This window comes from Dromiciops gliroides, chromosome 3 (genome assembly GCF_019393635.1).
Source record: "Dromiciops gliroides isolate mDroGli1 chromosome 3, mDroGli1.pri, whole genome shotgun sequence".
Classification (NCBI taxonomy): domain Eukaryota; kingdom Metazoa; phylum Chordata; class Mammalia; order Microbiotheria; family Microbiotheriidae; genus Dromiciops; species Dromiciops gliroides.
Window position 1 is genome coordinate 133,164,889 of NC_057863.1, and position 14,838 is coordinate 133,179,726.

The window sequence follows — 14,838 nt, forward strand, 5'->3', positions numbered from 1 at the left end:
AGTATTCCAATCTCTCTTTTCTTATAATATCATAATCATAATAATGTTTTACCTACTTTTAGTCTTAATATTAGTAGGTAACATTAAATTTATAATAAGTGAGAAGCAAATTATTTTAGTACTCAGAAATCAAATTAATAATGCATTTTTCACAATAAAACATTCTTCAAGTTTTCTTACATCTTTTCAACTTTATTTGCAAACATAAACTCTGTCAATAGGTGTTGCAGAAAAATGTAATGATTAATGGAATTAAATTTCAGATGAATCTCAGTCAGAAAATAAATCCAGAATATTAAACAGGTTATTACTTTTGCTTTTGATAGTTGTTAATGTTCTGAGTCTTCTTATTCATAAATCTACTCATTCAGATCTATACTTGTTCATTGACCAGAAATCTCCTTTCTCATTTTGTGATTGACCATTATATTGTGCAAATACAGAATGATTTATATAATTTAATTTCATCTTATCTAAGAGGCATCCCTAAGTGAGAAGCAAAATACTTTTAACCATACTATTTTATGAAAATCTATGTGATCATGAATTACTTCAGAATCTTTATTTTTTTCTCTTATATTACATTCATCTTCTCTCATACCAACCTTCTCAACTCAAAATGGAAAAAAATAAAATGAGAGAAGGAAAAAAAAAGACTTTTGTAAAAAATAAACATAGTGAAGAAAACAAATTTAGCAGTTGGCCATGTCCAAAAATATTTATCGTGGTTTTGCCAGATTTATTAATTGTTATGTTGTTTAGTATTTTGTTTTCCCATATGACATGTTCTTAGTATTTGCTTTTAAAACTGAGTTCCAAATTCTCTCCCTTGTTCCCTTCTCTCTTCCTTCAATGAAAAGGCAAGCAATTTGAGAGAATTAAATGTGTCCTCAGTAAGCAGAATACATTATTCAAGTCCTGGCAACTTCTTCTCCCCTGACCCCCCATTCCCTTCCTTTTCTTACTTAGCAGTTTCAATTGCCATTTTAGATAGGGAAGGCCACATTGTTCAAGTCTGAGGGGCTTCTCCCCCCAATGCCCACCATTCCTTCTTTTTCCTTCTGAGTTAACAGCTAACCAGTAGAGGATGTTCTGCTTACATAAGAACGGACTATATTATTCAAGCCCCAGGAGCTTATCTCCCCCTCCCCAAATTTCCCTTCTTTTCCCTGACAAGTTAGCAGTAGTTTTCAAAAGTTAGAACACCTGCCTGTATTCAGGAGGACCTGAGTTCAAGTCTGGCCTCAGACATTTGACACCTACTAACTGTGTGACCCTGGGCAAGTCACTTAACCCCAACTACCCCACAAAAAAAAGAAAAGAAAAGAAAAAGAAAAGGAAAAAAAAAGGAAAAAAGGAAAAAAAAAGTTTTAAAAAATTTAGATAAAAAAGAATGGCTAAATCTCAGTCTGGTTGTCCCACTGGGGAGGGGTGGGGTGATATACAGGTATATATAGCAAAGAATGTGAATCAGGTGTAACCAGATAGGTGAAACAGGGGAGGGAATCCCTGTGTTGCGGGCAGACCTATATATAAACATGTTGAAAGGACCATGCTTTGCACACTTTCTTTGGAAGTGTGTGCCCTTTCTTGTGAGATCATAATAAAATAGCCTTCCTTCATTACAACAGACCAGGAGTCTTGCCTCAGTTTACCTGTTTCTAACAAATTAAATGTAGGTTATAAAATGTAGTCATGCAAAACATATTAGTCATGTCGTGAAAGAAAACCTAGACAAAAAAAATGCCTCCATAAAATAGAAGTTAAAAAAAAGACTGCCTCAATCTCTATTCAGACACAATCAGTTCTTTCTCTGGAGATGGATAGCATTTTTCCTCATGAATCAGTCAGGACTTTCTTGAATCATTATATTGCTGAGAATAGCTAAATCATTCTCAGCTGATTATTTTACAGTATCACCCTTACTTTGTACACAGTGTATTTCACTTTGCATTAGCATATGTAAGTCTTTCCAGATTTTTCTGAGAGCATCCTGGTCATCATTTCTTATAGCATAATAGTATTCCATCACAATCACATACCACAATTTGTTCAGCCATTCCTTATTAATGGGCACCTACTCAATTTCCCATTTTTTACCACCAGAAAACAGCTGCTATAAATATCTTTTTACATATAGGCTCTTTTCCTTTTTTAAAAAAAAAATCTCTTTTTTAAAACAGACTGATTAGTGCTGGGTCAAAGGATTTTATACCCAATATTCAAAGAAATGATCTATTTTGGGTTATTGGGAACAACTTTACAAAATAATACAATAATTATGAAAATAGCAATATTAATAGCAATATAATGTATTTATTTAAAGTCTTTAAATTATTTCCCTCACAATAATTTATACAGGCAAACCCCTTGCTTGAAAAAGCAGAAATAGCTGTTGTACCATGTAATTTTACACTTGGGTACAATTTACTACTATTCCAAATACACCTCAATGAATCACAACGTCACCTCCTCATGTCATGGTCCTCTTCAAGAATAAAAGACAAATAACAACCAACATCTTGTTCTGAGTTACCCCACTGGGAACCCAGATGGCAAGCTCCAGTTGGGCAATGCATCTTCCTCTCTGTCTCCTTCTCTCTCTCCCTCTCCTTATCTCTCTCTCTCTCCTTTATCTGTCTATTTAGAGAATCATACCCTTACCTGTGGCTGCTCTGCCCAAAGGAATATAAGTTTTGACTACTGAAACTTCCCAAGATATATATAAGTTTAGGGACTAGATTTTTTAAAGAACCACACTTACCCCCAAATCCTGCCCAAGGCTCATAGGACATTGTTTGGACTCTTAATGGTTAAAAGTGAGGGTAAATAGCCACTGCTTCTGTTTTGGACAGAAACACTGAGGACCTTCCCCTCCCAGAGTCCTCTTTCCTTCCTTCCTTCCTCCCTTCCTTCCTCCCTTCCTTCGTCCCTTCCTTCCTCCCTTCCTTCCTTCCTCTGTTTTGACTAGGTTAAGGAGGACATTATTTGCCTTGCTTCTTACTTACCCTTATTCACTGAATGGACATTACCTGAGACAGACTGAGACCTGAGAACGACTTTAGCTTAAAAAGTCCAAAGCCTCCCACTGCATCCAGGGTCAGCTCCAATAGTCATGGTGTATATTTTGCCACTGGACTCAGATGGCTCTGGAAAGGAGACTGAGACTGATGATTTTTCACAACCCTCTCTCACTTAAATCCAATTCACTGAAAGTCATGGCATTATCTCTCCATGTCATGGTCCTCTTTGAATGAAGACAAACAACAACAACATTTGTGACAGATAATCCCTAACAATACTCCAATTATCTCTTCAATCCCTTGATGTGCTTTGAATACATTGTGATTTTGTTGTCAGAGGAAAAATTGTGCTCAGAAGTAAAGGAAATATAAAAAAGTTGGGTGCTTTCCACACCTCAGAAATTACCAATGTTTCTCTGTAAGTTCTTAAATTCAAAGTTTAAGGAAGTAAACTTAATTGATTATTTTTGAGGGGGACAAAGAACAGGATGCTAAGCTTTGACAGCTTGTGATTTGCTACCATGTCAAATATTTATATTCTTACCAATATATGCAAATTCTTTCAAGAAAGAACTTTCTCCATTATGCCACAATCCCTAAATTAAGTTTTAATGGTGGTTTGAAAGACAAATGGGAAGTTTCCTTTTCACAGTTCAATAGCTACTTCAAAAAAAAATGAGAAAGTTTATCTCATTTTTTGATAAATGGATGGCAGCAAAAACAGATAATACATGAATACAAATATTTCTCACTTTTGAACAATACATTTCAAGTTTAAATTAGTGCAATAGTATTAAGTTCAAAGTAAGATTTTCTTTAAATAAAGCATGAAAAGTAAAGAATCTCTTTTCAGTAGAAGTCCTTCAAAAGGGTTGTCCAGCTCCTCTCCTTCATATCTAGGACCATCCCTGAAGTCAGTAGCTCCCTTACCAATAATTTCAATTAAAAATTAGTCAAATAGGTGGCCTTGTCACAACAAGTGGGCTTAATCAAACCTTCAAATTATAGAGGCCTTGCACCTCTCATTTAGACATCTGAAATATCCCATTTCTGCCTGGGTTTAGAGTGCTTATTACAATCTGCCCTTACCCAAGCAGGACATGTAGTAGAATATGTAATGTTTTGTAATGATATTGTAAGTGTACTGTCAGTAGTAGGAAAGCTAAGATTGTGCTACAGATGACAAAAGAAGTTGGGTGCAGCACGTTAATTAATATTGTTGAAAGTTGTGGCTTATTTTGGTATCACTGGCTATGTAAGCATGTGTGTTTATATATGTATGTATACATACTACATATACACATGCATACACATATGTGTATCTATATCTGTATATATATATATATATATATATATATATGTCTATAAGTGTGTATGTATGTATATAGTTAAATAAGGCATAATAGAAACACTCCTTAGAATGAACTCAATTTTTCATCTGCTCTTCTGTCTAGTTTCAACTCCAAGAACAAGGTGCCACTCACAGTATAAGCTCATCACTTCTAAACTTACCACCAAAATGATAAGTCAAGCCTTGATTGACATCACCTCCCTTAGCCTCCTATGTTCTCTTATTGGAGAATGATGAACAGAATGTCAGACTCCTTGGAATATCTTTTAATGTGGAGTGTTGGGGACCCTGGGACTTTTAGACTTCAGAGGCTAATTCCATTCTGTATCTGCTGCTATCCCTGGTTTCAATTCCATGGGACAAGGTAACCATGTACCAGGTACCTTCTGATGACCCTTTCCCCCTTTCCCACCTTCTTTTCTTTTTTGCCTCCCCCTTTAGATTGTAAGTTCCTTGAGTGCAGGAATTTTCTTTTTATCATTTATATCTCTAATGCTTAGTACACTGCCTGTCACATTGTTGTGGAGTCACTGTCATATCTGATTCTTCATAAACCCATTTGGGATTTTCTTGAGCAAAGTACTTGCCCTTTGTTCCTCTAGTGGATTAAGGAAAGCAGGGGTTACGTGACTTGCTTGGGGTTACATAGCTAGTGGGTGCCAAGGATGGATTCTAATTCAGATCTTCTGAATACCTGGCCCAGCACTGTCTCCATTCAGCCACAAGCTGCCTCTGCCTATGATATAGGAGATGCTTAATAGACATTTATTTTATTGTATTATTCTATTCAATGGGATTATGATATTTGACAACATAACTATTGTTTCTATATTCTATCAAGTACAGAGAATGACCTTTTGATAGTAAAGCATATGATAAAGTGACTCAAAGATAGTTGATACAATAAGAGAAATCCCAGATGTCCTTGATAAATTTTTGTTACCTAGCAGAGACAGAGATGAATTTCATATTTGGGTAAAGAATAAAATGGCAAGTGTTATTCCTCTTGGTATAAAATAAATGTGTTTCATAGGAGCTTAGTCTTACCAAACTCACAATTTTGAATTCAGGCCTCCTGATTCTTATTCCTTGGAGGTGGATTAAATGATAGAATTCAAAAGCCAACTCCTACAAAATGAGGCTTTACTTAATTTTCTTATCTATAAAACAGGCAACCTGATATTTTTCCTTTTTCAAAAGCTAATGTCACTATGATAAAATGAGGTAATGGAGATAAAGAGGTTTTTAAATTGTAATCCTATTTATATAATGTGATACATTATTCATTTTTTCTCTTTTTTTTCTGATAGAGACAACATGGCAGAGTACAAAGAATATTGTCCTTGCACTGGGAAGATCTTCTTTAATTGTCATCTCAGCCAATTTATAACTGTTAGTCACTTAATTTCTTGAACCCTCAATTTTCTCATGTGAGTATAAAAAAGTTTATACTAGAGTTGTTGTAAGAAAGGTAATTTGTAAAAACACAACAAAAGTGTATAAATGTGAGTTACTGTTATAAAGGCTAAAATTACTATTTCTTGGTTATTGAGAAGACTCATAGTGGAAAATTCACATGAACTTTCAGAGATTGTGGAATCTGCTACCCAGTAGATCACCCAAGAAGTCCTTTATATACAATAAATTACCTCTAACTTTGGGAGACAGTAATGGTCATGGCAAAATTAAAGTGAATTGTAGGAGTTAGAGGAGTTTTCTTTGAGGTCATAGTAGCTTTAACTTTACTCGAAAAAAGTCACAACATGAATTAGGAAACTTGAGGAAAAATAGAAATTTTTTTAGAATAAAATAAGAAATTTATTTTAAAATCTCATATACATAAGAAGAGATTAAAAATAAGTTATCTGTTTGTTTTTTTATGTAGATCTTGAATATATTACCTGAGTATATTTCTTATACAACTGTATCTAACTCTGTTGAGTAGATTTTTTTGTCTTTAAATAATTGCTTTGGTCATTGTCTGGTACCCTAAAGTATAACAAAAATGATATCAAACTTTCTTAAATTGTATTGAAATGCTTTAATTGATTGTTCAGGTGTAACAAGATTTCACAGTGCCTGTGAAAGTCAAATCCCATTAGTGCCACAATATTTGTGGTAGAATTACCATTTTATAATTATGAATTCTTCAAATTTTTATACTTTGTTTTTACTGAAAATAATTTCAAATCATTTCCAGACTGACAGAGCAGTTTCTAAGGGAAAAAAACAAACCCTTGCTTTCAGGCTTGCAGTTAATTCTTTAATTGAGAGGTTTCAGGTGTTTGTGCATGTGTGTGTGTATGTGTGTGTGTGTTTGTATTTTCATTACCTTGGGTAAATTGGTTGCCCTTTTTGCATCGAAGTTCTCATGGATATCTAGCACAGGATATTGTGTGTGCCTTTTAGGAAGGAAAGAATAGAAACCCCCAGCATCTTTACCCTCCACCATTCTCCAAAGTAGACTGTAATTATTTCCAATAAGGGAAAAATCAAGTTGGTATCAGAGAGAGGGACTACCAGTCTAGAATTATATCTATCAGTTCCATAAATATTAAATAATCTAGGAGACATACTTTTCAGGTTCAAGTTAAACTCCTGATTACAGAAATTATGGATGAAAAGGAAAAATTGTGAATCACTAAGCTGAACTTTCCCAACATTCCAAAACCAACAGCTATAAAATAATGACTTGAATTGAATTCTGAGGTGGCAAAACTCAGCCCAAAACAACTTAGGAGATTGGAAAGAGATACTGATGACACAGGGCTAGAGGCTTACTTAGAGCCCATGCAGATGAAACACTTGTGATGGAAATAATTGGTGGTGGGAGGAACAGAAGTATCTTTTCTTTTTAATTGTGAAAGTATTTTATTATTTTCCAGTAACATGTAGAGATGGTTTTCAACTTTCGTTTTTATAAGATTTCTAGTTTTATGTTTTTTCCCTCACTCTCCTCCTTCCCCCCTCTAGAAATCAAGTAATCTGATATAGGTTATATATGTACAATAACATTAAACATATTTCTGCATTAGTGATGTTATAAGAGAAGAATCAGAGCAAAAAGGAAAAACCTCAAAAAAGAAACAGCACCAGAAACAAAAGAAATAGTATGGTTCCATCTGCATCTATATTCCACAGTTCTTTTTTTTTTCTTTTCTGGATTTGGAGAGCATTATCCATCATGAGTCCTTTGTAACTATCTTGTACTGTTGTATTGCTGAGAAGAATCAAGTCTATTAGAGTTGATCAACCCATAATTTTGATGATACTGTGTACAATGTTCTCCTGATTCTGCTCATCTCACTCATCATCAGTTCATGCAAGTCCTTCCAGGTTTCTCTGAAATCTACCTGCTCATTGTTTCTTACAGGACAGTAGGATTCCATTACATTCATATACCACAGCTTGTTCAGCCATTCCCTAATTGATGGGCAGCCCCTCAATTTCCAGTTCCTTGCCACCACAAAAAGAGCAGCTATGAATATTTTTGTACATGTGGGTCCTTTCACCCCTTTTTAAAAAAATCTCTTTGGGGAAAAGACCCAATAGTGGTATTGTTGGGTCAAATGGGTATGCACAGCTTTATAGCCCTTTGGGCATAATTCCAAATTGCTCTACAGAATGGTTGGATCAGTTCACAGCTCCACCAACAATGCATTAGTGTTTCAATTTTTCCACAGCTTCTCCATCATTTATTATTTTACTTTTTTGTCATATTAGCTAATCTGATAGGTGTCAGGTAGTACCTTAGAGTTGTTTTAATTTGCATTTCTCTAATCAATAGTGATTTGGAGCATTTTTTCATATGGCAATAGATAGCTTTGATTTCTTCATCAGAAAACTGTCTGTTCATGTCCTTTGGCCATTTCTGAATTGGGGAATGCCTTGGATTCCTATAAATTAGATTTATTTGCCACTATATTTTAGAAATGAGGCCTTTATCAGAAGTACTGGATATAAAATTTGTTTCCCAGTTTTCTGCCTCCTATTTTTGTGAGGCAATTGGGTTTAAGTGACTTGCCCAGGGTAACACAGCTAGTAAGTGTTAAGTGTCTGAGGCTGGATTTGACTACAGGGCCGGTGCTCTATCCACTGTGCCACCTAGCTGCCCCTTGTGCCTACCTTCTAATTTTGGATGCATTGCTTCTGAAACAGAAGTATCTTTAAGAGATCTCAAGAATATAGATGGTTAGAGTACCTTTCAACCAGTTAGAAAATAATTAGAGGGCACGCCTGTGTGTGTTTGTATATATGTATGTATGTGTATATATTTATATTTATCACTTATGTATGTATATCTGTATGTATATGTATATGCGTGCATGTGTATATATGTATATGTGTGTATATGTATATTTATTTATACTCCTTCATAGAAAATGTCACAATAGATTTCTAATTTTGTATTGTTTTGTTCTCAGAGAAAAATGTGGAACCTCTTGCCTTTTGAAAAGCTAATTCAAAATTAATAAGAATTCAGCCACTGATTTGCACCATAGAAACAAAAATCATAAAACTTAAACATCCTTTAGAAATCAATATAAGGGTGCCAGATGGGCTAAAAGATTAAGGGTTGGAACGATGCCTATGTAACACACTTACATATATGTATGCATGTATGCTTACTTGTACACATACAGACATCATGTGTGTACATATATATATATGTATCTATCTACATGCACACATGTATGTATACAGAGAGGTATGTGTAGATAGACACCTATGGTATATATACACACATGCCTATGTTTATATATATGCACATATATGATATGCATAAGAACATATGCATGTATATATGGTATATGTGTGTATGTACATACACATACCGTATATATATGGTATATGTATGTGAGTATATATGTATTTATTTTATATAAAGGAGGAAACAGTCTTCAATTCTTGATATCATATTAGCTTTCAGTCTTCTCAGGATAGGAATCTTCTCAGATTCTCATGAAGATTTCCCTGATTGGCCTAACATGTAAAAATTATTCCAGACTGGCGCCTCATATGAGCACTTTCTCAGTACCTCTCTTTCTCCGTGTACCACAAACAAAAGGAAATTGTGGCTTTCCTTCACCTAGATTATGAGATTGCAGGAAGCAGCTTTTGCATTTAAAAGATACTGTCCCTTAGAAAACTTTGTTAGTATAACTTAAGGCCCCCCAAATGGCTTTTCCAGTCCTGTTTTTTACCATCTGTAGTGGCATGTGAGTATCAGAGTTTAGAAATATGTCAGTTTATTTATAATTATTAAAAATACTTCTAATAAGGTATAAACACTTTAAAATGTACTATAAATATATACTATATTACTTCCAGGGTCCTTGATTTACAACTAAAAGGGATATTGAAGTCATTAAATTGAACCTTCTCATTTTTCAGATATGTTCCAGAGAGGTCATGATTTGATCAGGTTATCAAAAGCAAGTGGGCATTAGAGGGGAAGAGGGGGAGTTAAATCATATTCTTAATCTCAGTACCAATGTTCTTTCAATCCAGTATATTTCCTCTTTGAAAACAGTTGCTATGAATGTGGGAAAAGATTCCCATTAATGGTTATGAAGAGTTTTAATTTTTAAATGAAATACTTAACACAGAGCATTCTTATTAGTATATTATGGTCCAAAGTGAATACATTATTTTCTATCCTCTTTCCTTGACTTAAAAGTTCCTTCAGATGTTGTGATACCTAAACATAACCTAATTGGTCATTCTTTTAAATCCATTTCCATAGAACCATACAGATTTAAATCCATTAGATTGAATCCTACAGGTTGAAAATGACAAATGAATTGTCCTACACTATATAGATCATAAACTATTCATTTTCAAATACACAGAACAAAATACACAGAAACATGTAATGATAAAGATATTTTTCTTTTCTTTTCTTTTTTTTTTTTTTGTAAAATAAAAAGATTTATTAGGAGAGGAACATATAGCCAGGGAACAGATCACCTTGATGACTGTCCCCAAGATATTTATCTTAATTAAAAATACTGGTGATGATAGTGATGATGATTGTGGTGATGATAAATAAGCACATTACTAGTCTTTTAAGGTTTGTAAAGCACTTTACAAATATTTTATTTGCTTTGCACAACAATTTTGCGTGATAAATACTATTATATTTGCAAAGAGATTGTGGTCAGGCTTAAAGAATAATGATTTGTATACATGAGCTAGATATCTAAGGTTGGAAATGAATTCAGGTTTCTTTGACTCTAGGCCCAGTTCTCTAGCCAAACTGCCAAACTACCCAAACTGGCAGACTATTAGGAGAATGACATGAAAAGCAGACAGTGTTATAAAATCCTGAGCTAAACTTTTCACAAGGATGATGTGGTTATAACAACAATAACAACAATGACAAACATTTTAAAGTGCTTTTAAGTTCCTAATATATATTGCATATGTAATCTCAATTGATCAATTAAAAAAAAACATACACAACTATACACATTGCACATAGATAAGATTTTCCAAAATTCTTGGTGTAGTTTTTAGTTCTTAAAATTGTGATGAATTTTAGGATCCCCTATATATCCTGTTTTCTTTATTTTTTCAATTCATTTTTTCGCAAGTATATTTATTTTTCCTCTATATCCTCAGAACTTAGCACTTTGGATGGCTCATAGTGTTCATTAAATTTGTGCTTATCTACTGATTTACTGACTGTGTTGTGTTGTGTTGTTTTTTTTTTCTATTTAGTGAGAAACATCTAATTCTTAAAGAATTAGAGATTAGCTTTGAAATAATTAAATAATTTTTTGCTAATTGGACTTAGTCCCTTTTCTTTTTTTTAATTCTTTGTTATTCCTTTTCACTCCTCCTCTTAAAAAAATTACTTTGAAACAATCGTACTTCAAAGCCTAGGCATAATTTCCATCTAACTAAAAAAATGCATTCCCTGTACTAGCCTACCAGTTAAAAATACTTGACTTTAGTTTGCCCTTATTCTCTCTTAGGTTCCCTCCAGCCTCACTGATAAAACATTCAATAATGAACCCAACTCCACATTCTTCTCATGCTGCAGGAATTTAAGAAAACCAATGTTGAGAGAATAATGTTCGGAATGCATTGTAGAAATGGGCATTTGTATTATAATTATTTATAAATTAGAAAATGCTTATTATACATGTTCAATACCAAAGAATGACCTATGGATGAGACTTATGGAAATATACCATTTTGACTGCAAAGACTTCATTCTCTACTATAGTCCTATTACAAATGTTATGATCACGTGTTGGTACATTTAAAAAACAGGGAAGTGTTTTGGAACAATACTGTGGCTACAATGAGGGCAGCTAGGTGGCGCAGTGGATAAAGCACCAACCCTGGATTCAGGAGTACCTGAGTTCAAATCTGGCCTCAGACAATTGACACTTACCAGCTGTGTGACCATGGGCAAGTCACTTAAACCCCATTGCCCCACACACACACACAAAAAAATACTGTGGCTACAGTGCCACAAAAAGAAAGTAGCCATGGGAGGGAGATAGATAACAATAGAGACCACCAGATAATGTCAGTGTCCTATATCCCCTCTCCTCCCATCATCTTCAGATGCACAAGCAATGGGCCAGATATGCAACAAGTTTCACACTCTGATCCAGAAGCCAATCATGGGCCAAAATTAGAAAGACTTTTAGGTAGAGAACTGACTTTTCAATAATATGATCCAATCAATCACCCATATAGGGAATAAAGAGGGCAGTATAGAAAACCCTGAAATCAAGGTATTTTCTAAATTGGCTAATGAGAAATGAGAAATGTGGAGTACAGACCAAAGAATCCTAAATGCTATGCCATCAAAAGCAAGTAGAGGGAGAACAGGGCAATGCTAAATCTCTATATCAGTAAACCTTAGCAATGTGAATCTTGGGCTTGGGACTGAACCAGTCAAATTAGTTTTTACTGGCTCCTAGTTGGATTTCACTATCTCTTAAAATTCAAAAGCCTGAAAGAGCTAGAAATGTGATATTCCTCTTTTTTGCTGATAATTATAAAAAGCACAAAAAGGGTAACAAAATAAATGTAGGAAAAGTGTCATTTTGCCATACTAAAAGAAGTGTTTATAGACATGTGGGTTCCCAAATGATGCAATTCACATTACTCATGGCTGAGACATACATTCTCTTAAGGACAATTAATTTTTTTTTCTAACATATTAACCTTTTTCAAGGATATTGTAAAGTCTAATTAAAGATTCCTTAGTGTCTACAGCTTTACAAATAGAAATGTAATATTCTGTAACTGATGTGTTTTCATTGTTTAGAATATATTAAATTTAATACCTTCCCACTTGTGTTATACTTACCTTTCACAACATGAATTAAAAAGATTTCAACATCATGTATATTGATTTGAAATGTTATATGTTTTAAAAGTGTTTTGCCAAGTAAGTGCCTCAGAAAACAAATCCAGTCAATTGCAAATTAGTTCATTACTGGGAATACATAATTCTCCTTAGGATTCTACATAGATTTGGTCATTTGAAGGTAATTACAAAATGACTTTCTGGCATATGAATTGTGGTCTAATTAAAGAAGCCTCTAGGCAGCCACAGTGATGATGCTGGATAAGCAGCATTTTTAAAATTCCCCCAAAATTACTATGTTCAATTCACTTTTGCTGATTCCATGTGTTTACTGCCAACTTAAACTACTTCATGTTTTAAGCATGACTCAATGCTACAGGGAAAGCTTTCTTAGGAAAATAAATACTCATTTTTAAGATCATTCTATGCAAATTTATGAAATTCTAAAATAATCTTGTCACAAGTTAGAGAGTTATAAATTCTAAGCAACAGGATTTAAAATAATAAAAGTGATAACTTTCAGGAAAATCAGGATGCTTCATTGTAGAGTATGTTAAAAATGGGAGATGATTTTGAGGTTGTTATTCCCCTCTTAAAAATGAGAATATTAACTCTAAGAAATGTGTTTTTTTTAACTTATACAATGTTATTAAGCTATTTAGTGGAAAAGCCAGAAACTTTTTCCCCATCTTAACTTTCTCTATCTATATTATAGTTAACTAATAATGAGTTAAAAGACTACAAACCAATAATTTGAATGAACAGATTGATGATGATTGGGAGTGCTATTACTTGCGACATGCTATTGATTTGCCCTCAGTCCTGTTCTGTTAAATATTTATATCATTAACTTGAATGAAGACATGGATGTTATGCCATATTTGTTTATATGAAGCTGCTAGTGCTATCTTGTAGGTTAAATAGAAAAAAAACTGGCACTGAAAAAGCTCTAGATGATCTAGAACAATTGGCTAAAATTAAAGTATTTGGGTTCAATTTCAACTTAGTGATCAAAAACTAAAATAGAATTGTGACCTCATTGATTTGAATATTCCTTCCATTGATGAGGACTGTATTTATAATTAATTTACGAAATTATGAAATAGGGGCATACATGCCCAATTCTTTGGTTATTGGCTGGGGGGACAAAAAAAACTTTGTAGTGTTAAACAGGGCTGTAATCTCACTTTAATAACCACAAATTTACACAAAACAATAAGGACACAGGAAAACAGAAATGACCTTTGAACATTGAAGATACAGAGGTAATTCTGTGGGAACAGGGGAGAGAGTGTGTGGATCAGGATCGAGATGAGCTGAGTCACTATGTAACCTTGGATTAGAGTTGCAGGCACTCAAACAACAAAGACACTTATAATATGGAAGTATTCTGAGATAGAGGGAGGAAGAGTTTGAGTTCTCATTTCATAGGTTTTTTGAGGGAAACAGACTGATTCTTAATTGTACCATTTTCAAGTTATTTCATTAACATAGCTAAATCATCTCAAAGTTATAGGGAAAACTTTAAAGTTATGCCTCAGAGTTAACAGCATTATTTGATGTTCTAGTGGTTTGAGACACTATTGTGTTTGGAATTACATATCATAGGACCAGAAAGCTTAAGAAGCAGTGCCTAATTGGCTTACCCTGATTCAGTACATATTACCTGAATGTGAATTTCAGTTAGCATATGATATATTCCATAAATTATGCTCCTTTGATCTTTGGGACAGTTTATATGTGCCAGTAACTATATTATATACTAGAGGAAGAAAGAAAAAAAAACCACAAAGATAATTCTCTTCCATAAGAATTTAAGCTTTTGGGGGCAGCTAGGTGGCACAGAGGATAGAGCAATAGCCCTGGATTCAGGAGGACATGAGTTCAAATCCGACCTCAGACACTTAACAATTACTAGCTGTGTGAACCTAGGCAAATCACTTAACACCTATTGCCTCATCCCCCCAAAAAAAAGAATTGAAGCTTTTTAATAATTAGAAGTCTTTGTTGTGTATGTTTGTGTGTATTCACACAAATCTATCTATCTTTCTATCATTTATATCTATCAACATATGCTTGTATGTACTTATATATGCATATATGCATATATATGTGTGTTCATATGTGCC